The sequence below is a fragment of the Gossypium hirsutum genome, chromosome A05 (genome assembly GCF_007990345.1).
Source record: "Gossypium hirsutum isolate 1008001.06 chromosome A05, Gossypium_hirsutum_v2.1, whole genome shotgun sequence".
Lineage (NCBI taxonomy): Eukaryota > Viridiplantae > Streptophyta > Magnoliopsida > Malvales > Malvaceae > Gossypium > Gossypium hirsutum.
In genome coordinates, this window is record NC_053428.1 from 79,123,341 (window position 1) to 79,138,804 (window position 15,464).

The following is a 15,464-nucleotide window of genomic DNA, read 5'->3' on the forward strand; positions in this document are numbered from 1 at the left end:
TCAAAAACCTTTCATTTTCTACCATAAATTTCAAATTTTCAACATATTCATCCATGAAATAATTTTCCTATTTTGATAACTTTTCAAATTGATCCCTCAAATAGATAGATTAAGCTATCTCGGTTTCAAAAATATCAAAATTACTAAAAATGGGACAATAAAACTTACCCAATTAAGTCAATAAAGTTTCTTCTCTCTCTCCTAGGGTTTCCATGTATTTTGGGGATGAAGATGACATGAAATAAGATGATATTTCTTTTATCATCTTTTAATTAAATAAATTAATTCAAATTTTAATTTAGTCCTTACTCTTTTTCTAAATTTCCATGGATGAGTCACCAAAAAATATCTACATACTTTTCTTTAATGGTCTAATTCCATAAAAGGACCTCAAGTTTTGAATTCCATAGCTATTTAATCCTTCTAGCTACTAGAATTTAACTTTTGCATTTTATGTGATTTGGTCCTTCCTTTAATTAAACACATAATCGGTAAAATTTTCTTAACAGAATTTTCACATGACATTTCTAATATAATACGGACCATGTAATAAAATTAAAATAAATTTTATTTTCGGCTCGAATTTGTGGTCTCGAAGCTACTGTTCCGATTTCATTGAAATTGAGCTGTTAGACCTTCAAAATTACTATATTTCAGAAGCTTGGTGGAGTTTTTTTCGATGGATGCCACAAATTGAAGAAAAACTTGTTCCTAAGCCTTTAAATTGCCCACTTGCAATATTAGTTTACAGAAAGGCAACGTTAGAAAAAGTTAAAATATTTATTCCACGTTTTCAATAAATTTGCCACTCATGTGTATAGTTATAGGCTTTTCTGTTACTCAGTGAATTCTATTTTTAAGAGTTGTTGGCATTGTTATTTTACAACTACTTTTAGCTTCTTTTTTCTGTTGTAGAAAAATTTATATAAAAAGCTTGTTACTTGTTGATTAAAGTGTGCAACTTCATTTTTCATATTGGTGTTTTCTTTTTTTCTAACAATATATATATATGCATTTTAATTATGTATAAAATGTTATCAAAATTATATCATTAATTGTTTAAGCTCGCAAATTTAATTTGCTAAATTCTATAATTATAAAAAGAATATATTGAAATTATATCCATACCCAACTTATGAATAGATATATATTAAACAATAATCTCAAGTTTGTTTTAGTTTATTCATATAATTTAAAATTTTGAAGTTCGTTAATTTTTCACATTTGTGCTTTCGCTTTTTTAACTATATATATATATACATTTTAATCATATATATAAAATGTTATCAAATTTATATAAGAATTGTTCAAGTTCAAACTTTTATTTACTAAATTCTATAATTATAAAAAATATATATTGGAATTATACTAGTACCCAATCTATGAATATGTCCAAAACCAAAATATATTATTTATCAAAATAGTCGGATGCATATTAAACAATAACCTCAAGTTTGTTTTATTTTGTTCATACAATTTAGAGGTTTGAAGTCCGGATTTTAGCATTTATAACCCTTGCCCATCTCCTGGTAAGGGTCTATATAAGAAAATACGATTAATTGTTTACATAGTTCCTATTTATGTACTAGTTAGCTATCTGTACCAAAAAAAAAAAACTTGTATAGAAAATAAAATTACTTCAATTTCACACCAAAGAATATTTATTATGAGAATCAAAGCCACCTTAGTAGAATGCAGAATGTAGAATAGCCATTCAAGGTCATATGTTCCACCATTTTTTCTTTTCCATTTTCCTGGCAAGTTGATGTGCAATGGATGCAAAGTTCTCTGCCTCGTTTTGTAGCTCTTGTGACCGGTCATTGATCCTCTGGTATCAATGACCAATTATAGGAAGCATTGATGAGTTCTTATTCGTGAGAAAATTCATAAGAAGAGAAAATAAAAACATGATTGTGTAGAATTATTTAATATGAAGTAGTGCCAACCTTGAGCTTTTCCTGCCGCTCTATAAGCCTGTCCCTTGCCCGTGCAGCCGCAGCTGCAGCATCCTGGTTAACCAGTTTTTTTTCTTTTTGTGTTAGAAATACAATTGATTGATGCTACAAATTTTATGAAATCAAATTTACCTCCGGTCCTCGATACTTGGCCCTGATCTCGTAAACTGATCTAACTGTTGGTTTTGCATCAGTACTTGAACCCTCAAATAGTCTTTCTCGCTCTGGTTTTTTATCCACAATATGACAATAAGAATGTTTAGAAGTCAGAGATGAGAACAAATGCAGGAAGTGTTAAGAAACTACTGGCATACTTTTCTCATCATTATTAATTGTCTCAGATTTAGGGAAGACAGTGATTTTCTCATCAATTAGGATGTCATCTGCATGAGAAAAAGGGGTCAAGTGAGGAAAAAGAACGTAGAAAGAAAATTAGATGACAGAACAAAGATAGAAGAACCTATGTTAAGATTGATGACTTCTTTGTCATCCGTGCTGGCCGTGGAAGGCTTTAAGAATGGGGGACTAGAAAATATGCTCTCCAAATGTGGGAAATCCTTCCTGCAAGCTTCTTTAATTTGCATGTTTCTATCCTGCTTCCCACCTATTAAGCCCTTAAAAATACCACCTAAAATCCCAGGGGAGGTATCCTGTGGCCACAGTATTTAAGTCGGCATGTAGGGAAAAACAACTAATTATAAAGAAAGCACAGAATAATGCCGACCAACCTCACTTTTCACAGTTGCATCGAAGGCAGCTGCTAGGACTGTATCATGAAAACAAGGCAAAGAGTCCGGAATCCTACAACATAAAGACATTTTGGAAAGTAATAAGTGCTCAACTTTAGAGTTATAGACTACAAGTGGAATGCATATATGTTGCTCCAATTCTTCATTTTTCTTTAAGCACTTATGTCTAACATTCATGTCCGACACAAATTCGGATATGGGTACGAGTATATAACCCTGAAAGGATCCTCAAATACAAGGAAATAATTTGAAAAAAAAAATTGGGATAGCTGTATTGGACACATACTCGTATTGACACTCACCCGAATTCAATTAACATAAAAATACATAAAACACACTGAGAAAGAGGAGAGAGGGAGAGAGAGAAAGAGAAACCTGAAGTCGTTCTCAAGGGCCAGAATAGATACAGCAGCAAATTCACACCCATTTATCTATAAATTCAAAATATACTAAACTTGCATCAGATACAGTACTATATAACTGTGTCAATAAGATTTCAGCTGAAGCATTTGGTATTACTGAGATTCCGAAGTCAAATGCAAGTATAGTAATAGAAAAAATCATACAAGGTCAAAGAAAAGAGGAAATCTAAGTCATAAACATTATACAGTGAAATTCCCCAGAATTATCGGTACTTGTCTGAAAATAAAACAGCATCTGGAATTTCTTAAACGTGATTGCTCATAAACATTAAAATATATCTGTAGTCTCAGTATGAACCAAATGAAAAAGAACTCCCTACTGTTGGATAAAATGGCAGCAACAACCAAACAATGAAACACTAAGAGCATAAGCTCTTCAAACAGCAAGCAGAAAAACACAAAGCATCAAGAGCATAAGCTCTCGGTTAACAAGCAAAAGGAAAAAAAATATGTTTGATTGAAACCGAATGATCATACCATTTTCATTTCATTTCAAAATATAGAGTTACAAAAGTGGAATGTTTACCTAACAATTTCCACTAAATTTGGCAACTTGCCAATTAATAATTAAAAAGATGAAAGCATATTAGCTATCATTATGAAAGCATATTAGCTATCATTATGTTGTTTCAATTACAAAAGATTACAAATATTAAAAATAAACAAAATAAACAAAATAAACAAAATGCACCAAGTTGCTCCTTTGTTGCTTTACAGTCCATGTTCAACACTCCTCCTTGGACTGTAGGCAACAAACACCAATTGATTTCCTTAGAAATTCAAACCTGATTGTGCCAAGAGGCTTTGTCAAAATGTCAGCCAATTGATCTTGTGAGCTGCAATGTATTAGACTCACTTCTTTGGATTGGACAACTTCTCGAACAAAGTAAAACTTGAGCTTAAAATGTTTGGTTTTGCCATGAAAAACAGGATTTTTAGAGATGGCAACTGCTGACTGGTTATCCACCAAAATTTCAGTAGGCTCGAGCTGTTCTTCATTCAAATCACATAGCAACTTCCTAAGCCAAATGGCTTGATTCACTGCTGCAGCTGCTGCTATGTATTCGGCTTCAGCAGTAGACTGAGCAACAGTTTGTTGCTTCTTCGAACTCCAACTAAAAACTCCCGAACCAAGTGTAAAGAAGTAGCCTGAAGTACTTCTCATATCATCAACTGATCCACCCCAGTCACTATCTGAGTAGCCAATTAATTTCAGCTCACTTCCTTTCTTGAACATTACACCAAACTTCAAAGTACCTTTGACATACCTGAGTATTCTCTTTGCTGCTTTCAAATGAGTTGTATTGCAGCTGTGCATGAATCTAGAAAGTAGACTAACTGAATGCATAAGGTCAGGTCTGGTTGCTGTCAAGTAAAGTAAACATCCAATCAGGCTTCTATACTCCTTTTCATCTACCTTTTCTTCATTTCCAAAGCTGCTTAGTTTCTCTCCCACAGCTAATGGTGTGCTCACTGGTTTGCTGTTTTCCATATGAAACTTAGTGAGAATTTTCAAGGCAAATGCATGCTGGCTGATAAAAATGCCTTGATCAGACTGGTCTACTTCCATACCAAGGAAGTAAGTCATGATTCCCAAGTCTGTCATGTCAAACATGTCTTGCATATTCTTCTTGAACTCCTGAATCAAATCGACCCTGCTTCCAGTCACTAATAGATCATCTACATATATTGAGACAATCAGCAAAGTCTCATCTTTGGACTTCTTTATAAACAAAGTTGGCTCACTCAAACTTTTCTCGAAATTGAGCTTAGACAGGTAAGCATCTATCCTGTCATACCAGGCTCGAGGAGCCTGTTTTAGTCCATAGAGTGTCTTCTTCAGCTTGTAAACCTTGTCCTTCTTTCCTTGGACTTTAAATCCATCAGGCTGTTCAACATAAATCTCCTCTTTAAGGAAGCCATTCAGGAAAGCTGACTTGACATCAAGCTGATGGACCTTCCACTGTTTCTGTGCAGCCAAAGCAAACAGGAGCTTTATGGTGTCCAGCCTTGCTACTGGAGCAAATGTCTCCTCAAAATCAATGCCAAACTGTTGATTGTACCCTTTCACCACAAGCCTTGCCTTGTGCTTGTTCAAAGAGCCATCAGCATTGAATTTGGTCCTGAAAACCCATTTGACACCTATGACCTTCTTCTGATCAGGTCTGTCTACCAGATCCCAAGTGTCATTCTTATGGATCATGTCGATTTCAGCCTCCATAGCCTTCTTCCAGCTCTTGCTTCTTGCAGCTTCTTCATAGCTTGAAGGCTCAACAATGGCCACATTGCATCTTTGGTAGATATCAGCAATAGACCTGGTCCCTCTCACAGGAGTATCATTTACATTGGCATTACTGACTTCATTTTCTGCCAATTCCAGATTGTTGTCAATCTGCTCTTCTTCAAACTGACTTGTGTTAGAGCCATCTAGACTCCAAAACCTTCCTTCATCGAATTTGACATCCCTGCTTACCAAAATCTTCTTGGTTGAAGGATCAAATACTCTGTAGCCCTTCTTGCAGCTACTGTAGCCAACTAATATACCAGGAACTGATCTCTTCTCAAGCTTGGTTCTTCTTTCTGCAGGGACAAGTACAAAACACATGCAACCAAACACTTTTAAATGGGAAACTGTTGGTTTAAGATCATACCATGCTTCAAAAGGAGTTTTATCATTTAAAGCATGTGTTGGCAGCCTATTGAGCAGGTACACTGAGGTGTTGACACCTTCAGCCCAAAAAATGTTTGGAAGCTTGCTTTGAAACAACAAACACCTGGTCATGTTCATCACTGTTCTGTTCTTCCTTTCACATACTCCATTTTGCTGAGGAGTATACACTGTGGTCAATTGATGATGAATCCCAGCCTACTCACATAGCTTCTGAAATCTTTCAGACAAGTATTCAGAACCATTGTCTGTCCTCAAGGCCTTAATCCTGCAGCCTATTTGATTTTCTGCCAATGCCTTGAACTTTCCAAAAACTTCAAACACTTCTGACTTTTGTTTCATGAAATAAACCCAGCAAAATCTGGTCAGATCATCAATAAACAGCATAAAATACTTACTGCCATTCAGTGAAAGAGTCTTCATTGGTCCACAGACATCTGAGTGCACCAATTCAAGTCTTTCTCGAGCCCTCCATGCTTGGTTTACTGGAAAAGGCAACCTGGCCTGTTTACCAAGCTGACATACTTCACAAACAGACTCATTTGCATCAACCTTAATCATGTCCTCTGTCAAACTCATCTTGTGCAGCAAATTGAGTGACCTGAAATTGACATGGCCAAATCTTCTATGCCACAGATCAGCATTGTCAACTGAACTTGTATAGGCTCTTCTCTCAAGTTGGCTCACATCCAACATAAAACACCTATCTGCCATGGGTGCTGAAACAACTTCTCTACCAAGAATATCATTAATAACACAAGAATCATTCTTGAAAACTAGAGAGTAACCTTTCTTAACCAGCTGACCTACACTAAGTAGATTTTGATCTATTTCAGGTACATAAAGCACATCTGAAATAACCTTGTTACCTGAACTAGTGTTGATCACAACATCACCTCTGCCTTTAGCTTCAATCAGATTCCCATTGCCTATTCTGACCTTTGAAGCAAAACTCCTGTCAAGATCCTTGAACAGGCTCTCATTTGATGCCATGTGATGTGAGCAGCCACTATCCACAAGCCAACTGCATTTGGATGTGCTTGTGGTTGTAGAACATGAGGCAGTGAAGACATGCTCCTCCTGAGCTTGAAGATCTTCAGCAGTCTTGGCTTGTACTGGCAGAGTTTGTGACTTTTCTTGATTTCTACAAATCTTTTCATGATGACCATACTGCTTGCAGCTCTTGCATTGGATGTCTGGTTTGTTCCAGCAATACTTCTCCAAATGGTTAGTCTTCTTGCAGTGAACGCATGGTGGAAACCTCCTTCTACCGACATCTTTCTTTGATCTTTCCCTCTTTTCAAACCAAGGCTTCTTAGCTTTCTGACTTGAGCTGGAGCCTTCTCTGATCTTTGCTTGAAAAGCACCTTCAGGACTTTCCTCCTGCCTACTTGCTCTTCTCTGCTCAAGTGCATAAAGTGAGTTAACCAACTCAGACAAAGAAATGGTTGTGAGATCTCTCGAGTCCTCCAATGAGGAGATTTTTGACTCAAACCTTTCAGGTAAGGTGGTAATAACCTTCTCAATAACCCTGCTGTCACTGAAATCTTCTCCAAGGAGTCTAATATTATTGACAGTAGCCATAATCCTATCAGAATATTGCTTGATAGTTTCTGACTCCTTCATCTTCAAATTTTCAAACTCCCTTCTAAGATTAATTACTTGTTGCTGCCTTGTCTTGTCTGATCCCATGAACTCCTCTTTCAGCTTGTCCCAAGCTTGTTTGGGTGAGTCACAGTCCATGATGCGAGTAAAAATTACATCAGACACTCCATTCTGTAGGCAGGCCATGGCTTTATGCTTCTTGGCTCGCTCCTCACCATGTTGCTTGATCTGAGCAATGGTTGGATTTGCTCTCAATGGTAGTGGCTCGACATCATTTTCAACTGCACTCCACAGATCAAGTGCTTGGAGGTAAGTTTTCATTTTAACTATCCAAATGTGGTAGTTTTCTCCAGCAAAAATTGGTGGTGGAGGAGGTGCAAAGCTCATGTTGCTGAAACTGATTTTGCAGAAGCAAAACTGACTTTGTTTTGAAAACTAAAACAAAACCACAAAGGTCCTTAAAGATAGGATGCTCTGATTACCATTTGTTGGATAAAATGGCAGCAACAACCAAACAATGAAACACTAAGAGCATAAGCTCTTCAAACAGCAAGCAGAAAAACACAAAGCATCAAGAGCATAAGCTCTCGGTTAACAAGCAAAAGGAAAAAAAATATGTTTGATTGAAACCGAATGATCATACCATTTTCATTTCATTTCAAAATATAGAGTTACAAAAGTGGAATGTTTACCTAACAATTTCCACTAAATTTGGCAACTTGCCAATTAATAATTAAAAAGATGAAAGCATATTAGCTATCATTATGAAAGCATATTAGCTATCATTATGTTGTTTCAATTATAGCTATCATTATGAAACCAAGTTGCACACCAACTTGTTTCAATTACAAAAGATTACAAATATTAAAAATAAACAAAATAAACAAAATAAACAAAATGCACCAAGTTGCTCCTTTGTTGCTTTACAGTCCATGTTCAACACCTACTAAATGGAAATCTCTAAGCTAGGTTTGAAGGGACATTTTTCATTGCATAAAACAATGATGAGTGTATTAAAAGATCATGGACCATTCAATGCGATTAGCACCACTGTACAAAGGGAGCTCAAATTTGATGATTATGAGAATCTTTTACTAGTACTTGCAGAATCAGACAAGCCAAAAATCTACAATTAGTATAAGAATATTAGAGGTTGTAGACGTGTTAGTTGGGTGAGATATCAAATCCCAAAACTCAGCTAAAGGCTGAAAAAATGGGGGAAAACACGAACCAGTACAATTTGCCCTCTGTTTGAAGAACATGCCATCTTTTCCATGTTTGCTGTGAAGTTCCATCTAAGAATAGTCATCAAAGAACATTGTCCCATCACTTCAAGCTTTGTCAAAGACCTGCCCATAGAAACCAAATTCCACAGTTCCACTCAACAAATATTATACTTACGATAGACTACTTCAGATACATATACCATTCTAAGAGATTAACACAAAAACTTTACATGATTGGATAATACAATAAGAGAACAGCAGCATCAAAGTAAGTGACCTTATTTCAATGATTCCAGTCCTGCAAAGCAGAACCAATCCACACTCTTTGTCATCTATCTTGATGGCTGAAGTCCAACAACATTGTTTAAGATTCACTTCCCGGATGGAGTCACAGGTCCCCTATCAACACTAATAGGTAAAATAATATGCTACATACCAAACTTTATTTGAAGGAAAAAGATAAGGTAAGGCACCTTAATAACTGACTTCAAAGAATGTAAATACAGTGCATCCTCAAAACAAAGTAAGATGAGTAAATGTTTTGATCTCTGCCCAAGATATGCCACTTGAGCAGCAGTCTCAGATTTAGGTCCCACTGGAGCAATTTCAGGGTCAGTACTAGAATGTGCAGGTTCATTTTTAGATTCACTGATCACTGTTGACGAAACTATGTTGCCACCCTCTGCATATATGTATAATTTTCAGTAAAAAGAAAAATAATGAAAAGCCAGAACGGAAACCTTTTCTTATCCACAACAGAAAAGACTTGCCTAAAATGTACATGGAGATGGCACTCGACTTCTTTTTCTGAGGTATTGACTGACAGCTAACCATATGGCCAGTTCTGCCATCTAAAACAGCTAGGTAAGCGTCCCTGGTCATTATGAACGCCAACCCCTTTTCGCCATCATTCAGACTCGTGGATGTAGAATCCTTTTGAGTTGTTTATTAAGGTATTGGTATCTGTAAAGAATATCATAGCCAAAGAACTGACAGAGCAGTTTGAGAGTGACAAACTATCTGTAATGAACAATACTGAAGATGTACCAACATCAAGCATTGCGACCTGAAAAAGGACATTGAAAATATGAGCTTGAAATTCATTTAGTTGGCATTGCCAATCAGCTATTAAAACATGGTTTTGGTTATCAGGATAGCAGAGATGATTCTCACCCGGCCACACTTAAATCCTACTGCAAGTCTATTACCAAATTCTGTAGATTGAAGGAAACATACAGGAGAACTGAAGAGCGAGAACAAGGCCATGCATTGAGGACCATCTGCTTGATGCAAGGTATGGACTGCAAGCAACTTAAGAACTAATTAAAACCCAAATGGAGAAAATTTTAAACTATAGCATAAGGTCAAAGCACCAAAAATAGATCAAATCAGAAAATGACCAGCTTTTCACTAGCACATCATTGTTACTAAAGCTCTAGATTAGTTTCTAAAAGTCAAGAAGAGAACCAAATCAATCGAAATCAATCCAGACCTTAAAATTTTGAATTCAGTTATCTGATTACTATTAAATTCTCAACCCTATTACAAGCATACTGCTCATTTACTAATTACTTTTATTAAATGCAATCAATTATCAAGAAATCTCTACAGAAAAAACTTGTCTGATGATAGTCAACAGAGATACATGAGGACGTCTACATGAGGTAACATGTATCTACAAGCAGGCACCTTTTTTCTCTGTTTCTGTCACAATGTTCAAACTCATTTCATTGGAAGTTCCAGTTAGCTTGAATAGACAAACCTGCATTTCCCCCAAAAGCAAGTAATCAACATAACGTTAAATCTTGATAGCCTTTGAGGAAAAAGACATCCATAGAAACAATCAACTCTTACCATACCACATTCCTTGCCAATGGCTACACTTTGAGTGAAGGAGCAAATTTCCAATGCTGAAACTGGTGCACTTGCAACAGCAATGTCAATGCCTGGAACCTTTCCATATATCTGTATGAGGATGACCTTGTCAATTAAACTAAACTGTGGCTAATGAGTCAGAAGTGCTAATCTGAAAGATGCAAGATCACCTAAAACATTTAAAGATACTGACCTCTGCTCCTAAAACAAAGATAAGTGAAAGAGCAGGGTAGGTAGCATCCCACATTCGAACAGATACATCCTGGTAACCTGCCATATATACTCTTTCAACTTCATAATCTGCAGCTTCAGGAAGACGGCTAGGAATACCACCAGTCAAAGGCCACTTTTTACTCGATCTAATTGGAGTATGTGGTGCTTTAAGCTTTGCAGTTGATACTATCTAATGAAACAAAGATAATAGGAATTAGTAATTGGATGTGTGTGCAAATCGCACAAAGTCAAAAACAATAACATTCTTCACACATGTTCATAACTTGCAAACAATACCTTGGAAAGAGCCTTCGAAAATTCCCCATCTCTGTCAACTAAACTAAGCTTACTCACAGTCATGCATGGAGCAACAATGGGTATTGGCATAACATACTGTCCTGAAGAAACACAAGGCTTTTTCTCATCCTGGGACTTGAAGGCAGCCAAGCATGCATCATCATAAACATGCAATTGCCCTGGATTTGTCAACACGGATAACAAACTGCCACCATTCTCCATCTCTCCAACAGTTGGAAATAAAACCATATCCGCAAAAGAGCCATTAGGTGTAATGTCCACACGGCTGACACATTTTAGACTTTCTATTCCAGAAGGCCGTTCAAGGTCCAAGATCTGTCAAAGACAAAGAAATTAGTCAAAGAAAATCTTTTTTGGGATCAAAGCTATAATACTTGTATTAAAACAGAATGATGGTTCTGGATTTGGTTTGCAGGACTCCTGATGCATCTCCTCTTCTGAAAAAAGAATATCACTAGAGCCTTTGTAAAAGTTAGAGGAGTGCAATGCAGTACAAACAAGAACTATACAATGCTAAAGTTGAAACTCTGCCACTGAGACAAAGAATCAAGTTCTATGGGAGAACAAAAGTCTGTGTTACAGTTCAGTTATAACTTATAATAACTAGGATAATATTATCCGAAAAAGAATTAAGATAGCTGGCTAACTAATGTTTTTCATTATGGAGTTCTAATTTAAGTCAAGATCATATTGATGGAAATATCAGTATGATAGCACAACCCGAAATTGGAATTTTTAATATCAACATGGAAGATTTCTGCTTGCCAACCACATCTCATATCATCATATTTACAACTTGAGATATTATGGTTGGCGAATGCACCTCCCTAAGGCCTTTTAGTCTGATTTATTAAGGATTTGTATGTATGACTGTGTAGCTAAGCCAAATAGAAAAAAAGGTGAAACAAGGCACCTTTTGTCATTATAACAAGCAAGAACAAACATGTAAAATGAATATCTAGAAAAAAGAAAAACTAAAGTTAGAAGCACACCGTCAGAGTTTCTTTAGATCCAATTTGATCACCTCCATAAAAAAAAATCTTGCAACCACGAGCACTATGGGATTGGTTTTCAGACCAATGTAAAACAATGACTGAAAGTCGTTTCTCTCCGGATGATAATTGTAGTTTAACAACATTTTTGTGAGATTTTGAAGCTTGCTGATTATTTTCAGAGGTAGCAGTTGGTAGGGCCCAAAACATGATATCCCCATCTACATAACCAACCGCAAGAATTGACCCGTCATTAGATGCCCAACAAAGAGAGCTTATCTCTTTCTCCACTTTATCACTTTCTGATACACAATCAGAAACCTCAAGGTTTTTATTTTCTGGGGAACCAGATGCTGTTTCACCTTGCAGTTGAAGATCCTTATTGCCTCTAACTAGAACAACTTTATCATCAGAAACATCCCAGATGACAATCAACCCATTCACGTAAGCAATCAGTACTCTACAAAAGAACGCAAACAGACAACAGAAAATGAACCAAAAAGCATATTATGCACATTAACCACCAACTTTTATCCTGTTCTTATTCAAGACTACAACCCTAGACTTTTAAGAGGTTAGGCACCTATGTAGGCCACAACCCTAGTTCTCTCTACACCCCATACGCATGCACAGAGATTAGCATACAAGTTGGATAATATAACAGATTTATATGAGACATAAAATGCTACTATTTCTTGTTTGATGAAAGGATGTTTGGCCTCACAATAACCCTCAAATTGGCTTCTAATAAAATGTCATTCTATATCTAACTTAACAGTCTGTATTGCAAAACCAAAATAAACAAGAGAAAGTTCCAGCAGGTATTCTTACCTATTTCCCTGAGAACAAGGTTGGGGGAGAACTCCAACAACAGAAGGATGAGGTGATGAAATTCCAGCCTCTTCTGCATCGTTGAGGAAATGTAATATATTAAGCAGACAATCCACATTATAGAGCTAAATAAATACTCAGACAGTGCAATCAAGGTAGATGGCTACATCCAAAGGTCAATCTGTATTCTACATTCTTAATTTCAAGAGTACCAGACCAGAAAAGTTTAGGAGCACAATCATATACCAATTACAAAATTCTAAAGTTTCAACTTGGATTAACAGGGTTCATGTACAAAACAAGGGAGCTAGGCGAGGGCCAATATGAGAAAATTGCAGCCTGAAACTTTCACTCCAAAAGACTAATTACGGTAAAACAATGAATGCAGTACCAGCTATAACATTTGTGGGAACATAATAGGGCAGGTTGGTAAGCTTGCGTTGGTCAGAATCATACTTTAAAACATACACCATTCCGTGCTCATCTCCAAGATACCTAAAGATAATGACAGGGTAATGATGTCGTACCCAACTACATCACTAACATCTGCAGGAAAGAAATGCTAAATAATGGCGTTAGTGTAAACAGGGATACAAAGTGCTTTATACATGTAGCTGGTGCCATGAATGGCTTTGAAAGCAGTTATATTCGACTCCCACTTTATGCTCGAAGCTATCTGCCATTTTCCCAAATCCCAGACCTGTGGGCATCAATAACCTATTATTAAGGCAATCATATAAGCCAGAATACAAGTAAAGCAGAGAAACAGTGAGACAGAAGACAAAAAAGAATATATATATATATACTCGTTCTGAACAGCAAAGTCATGCAGCTAGACATGGTGCTTCCAATTCAAGCACCTTTTCAATAAACACATAATAAGGTGAATGAACAATCAAATACCTGAATCTCATTTTCGTTTGACACGCTAACAAGAAAACCTTGATTTTGTAGAAACTGTCAAGGAAAAAGAAATGTATCACAGAAAGGAAAGACAACAAAAAGAAATGGATGAACGAACACCTTCTTGAAGCTAGAATGTCTATGCATTCGAAATAAAAGCCAAATTCACTATGATTGTCAAAATACACAATCAAATATAGCGAACATGGACACCTGCAAACTGACAGAACAGACTTAATGATTTAACTTACAAACCTCCAAATTTTTGAAAGGTATGTGCTTAGGCGACACTAGAAGCGCTTCTACATATTCGCCACCGATCACTTTAATCCTCCCATCCCTAAACCAAGAATAAAATAATTCAATTCATTAAGATTTTTTTTTTTACCAAAACAGAATCAAACAGAAATCATACTTTCACAAAAGTATTTCATCTTTCAGCTAAGCAAACATCTCTGATTCAGAAACGGAAACAACTAACTTTAAAATCAATTTTGATGTCGGTGATTGCTTAACTTTTGGATAATTAAACTAAACAAAATCAACACTTTTGCAAAATTATTAAACTTTCGTTTAACCAAAACATCTCTAAACTATATTAGAAACAGAAATAAAATAATATACCCCAAAATGAATTAAACAATGATTTCAATGAATGTTTTTAATTTAAATCAAACACAATTAATAATTCCGCAAAACTAGTGCACTTTTTGACTAGCAAAGCATCTCTAAACTAAACTAGAAACAAATTTAACTACCTTCAAAACGAAATAAACAATGTTTGATTTCAATGAATGCTTAAAATTCGAGATATACTTAAACCAAAACAAAATACTAAGTAATTACTAACAATGTTCCAACTGCTACGAGTCGTTGGATGAGATCACACGCCAGAATTGAGGCCGTCGCCGGTATTCCATAGTGTACGGTCATACGGGGATTCAAATTTGCTGACATCAAGCTTCCTCCTGAATCATTCTTCTGCCACGATAATTTTTTAAAAAAAAGAGTTTCATTAAAAAAATTTCAGAATAAAAACTGAACATTTCAGCATATCATCGAAGTTCTAGCTGAATTGTACTTCATTTAATATTTTAAATTTAGGTATGCAATTAAAATTTGATATTTAAGAACAACCAAAAAATGAAAGAAATATTCTAAATTACACCTTAGGTTTTTTAGAATGTGATGAGATGCCATGTTTATGGAAGATTTTGGCGAACATTAGCGAGTATGCGTCTTTTTCTTTCTTTTTTTTTTTTTTTTGTGTGTGTGTGTTCTGAGGGATAATTATTTGTTTTTGTTGAGTGAATTTTATTTTTTTGTTTTGTAAATATGAGAGGAAATGGCAAGGAAGATGAGAAGAGGAGGGGGTAGTTGTTGGGAAATATGGATTCAAAACGGGAAGGAACCGTCGGATTCTCCGGCTAGTTTTGAGAAGAAAGTAAGGACCCACTAAGAAAATGGCCCGCCATCCTTTTTTTTTAATTTATTTGTTATCATTTCATGCCATTCTTATTGGATTTGTTATAGCTAACATCCCTTTTCACCTTTTTAAAGAAAATTAAATCTTCATTTGTTTGTCGGTAAAATATTTTTTATAAAATAATTTTTAAAAAATAGCTTATTTTTTAAAAGTAATTTATTTTTATGATGTTTGAATAAATCTGTATAAAATATTATATAATAAGACTATTTTGTTTCTTT

The 15,464-nt window shown here is 35.6% G+C and overlaps 1 pseudogene; it reads right to left on the reverse strand.

The window, feature by feature from the left end:
• Positions 1–1,389: 1,389 nt before the first annotated feature.
• LOC107961016 (uncharacterized) lies at positions 1,390–15,261 on the reverse strand (annotated as a pseudogene).
• Positions 15,262–15,464: the final 203 nt, after the last annotated feature.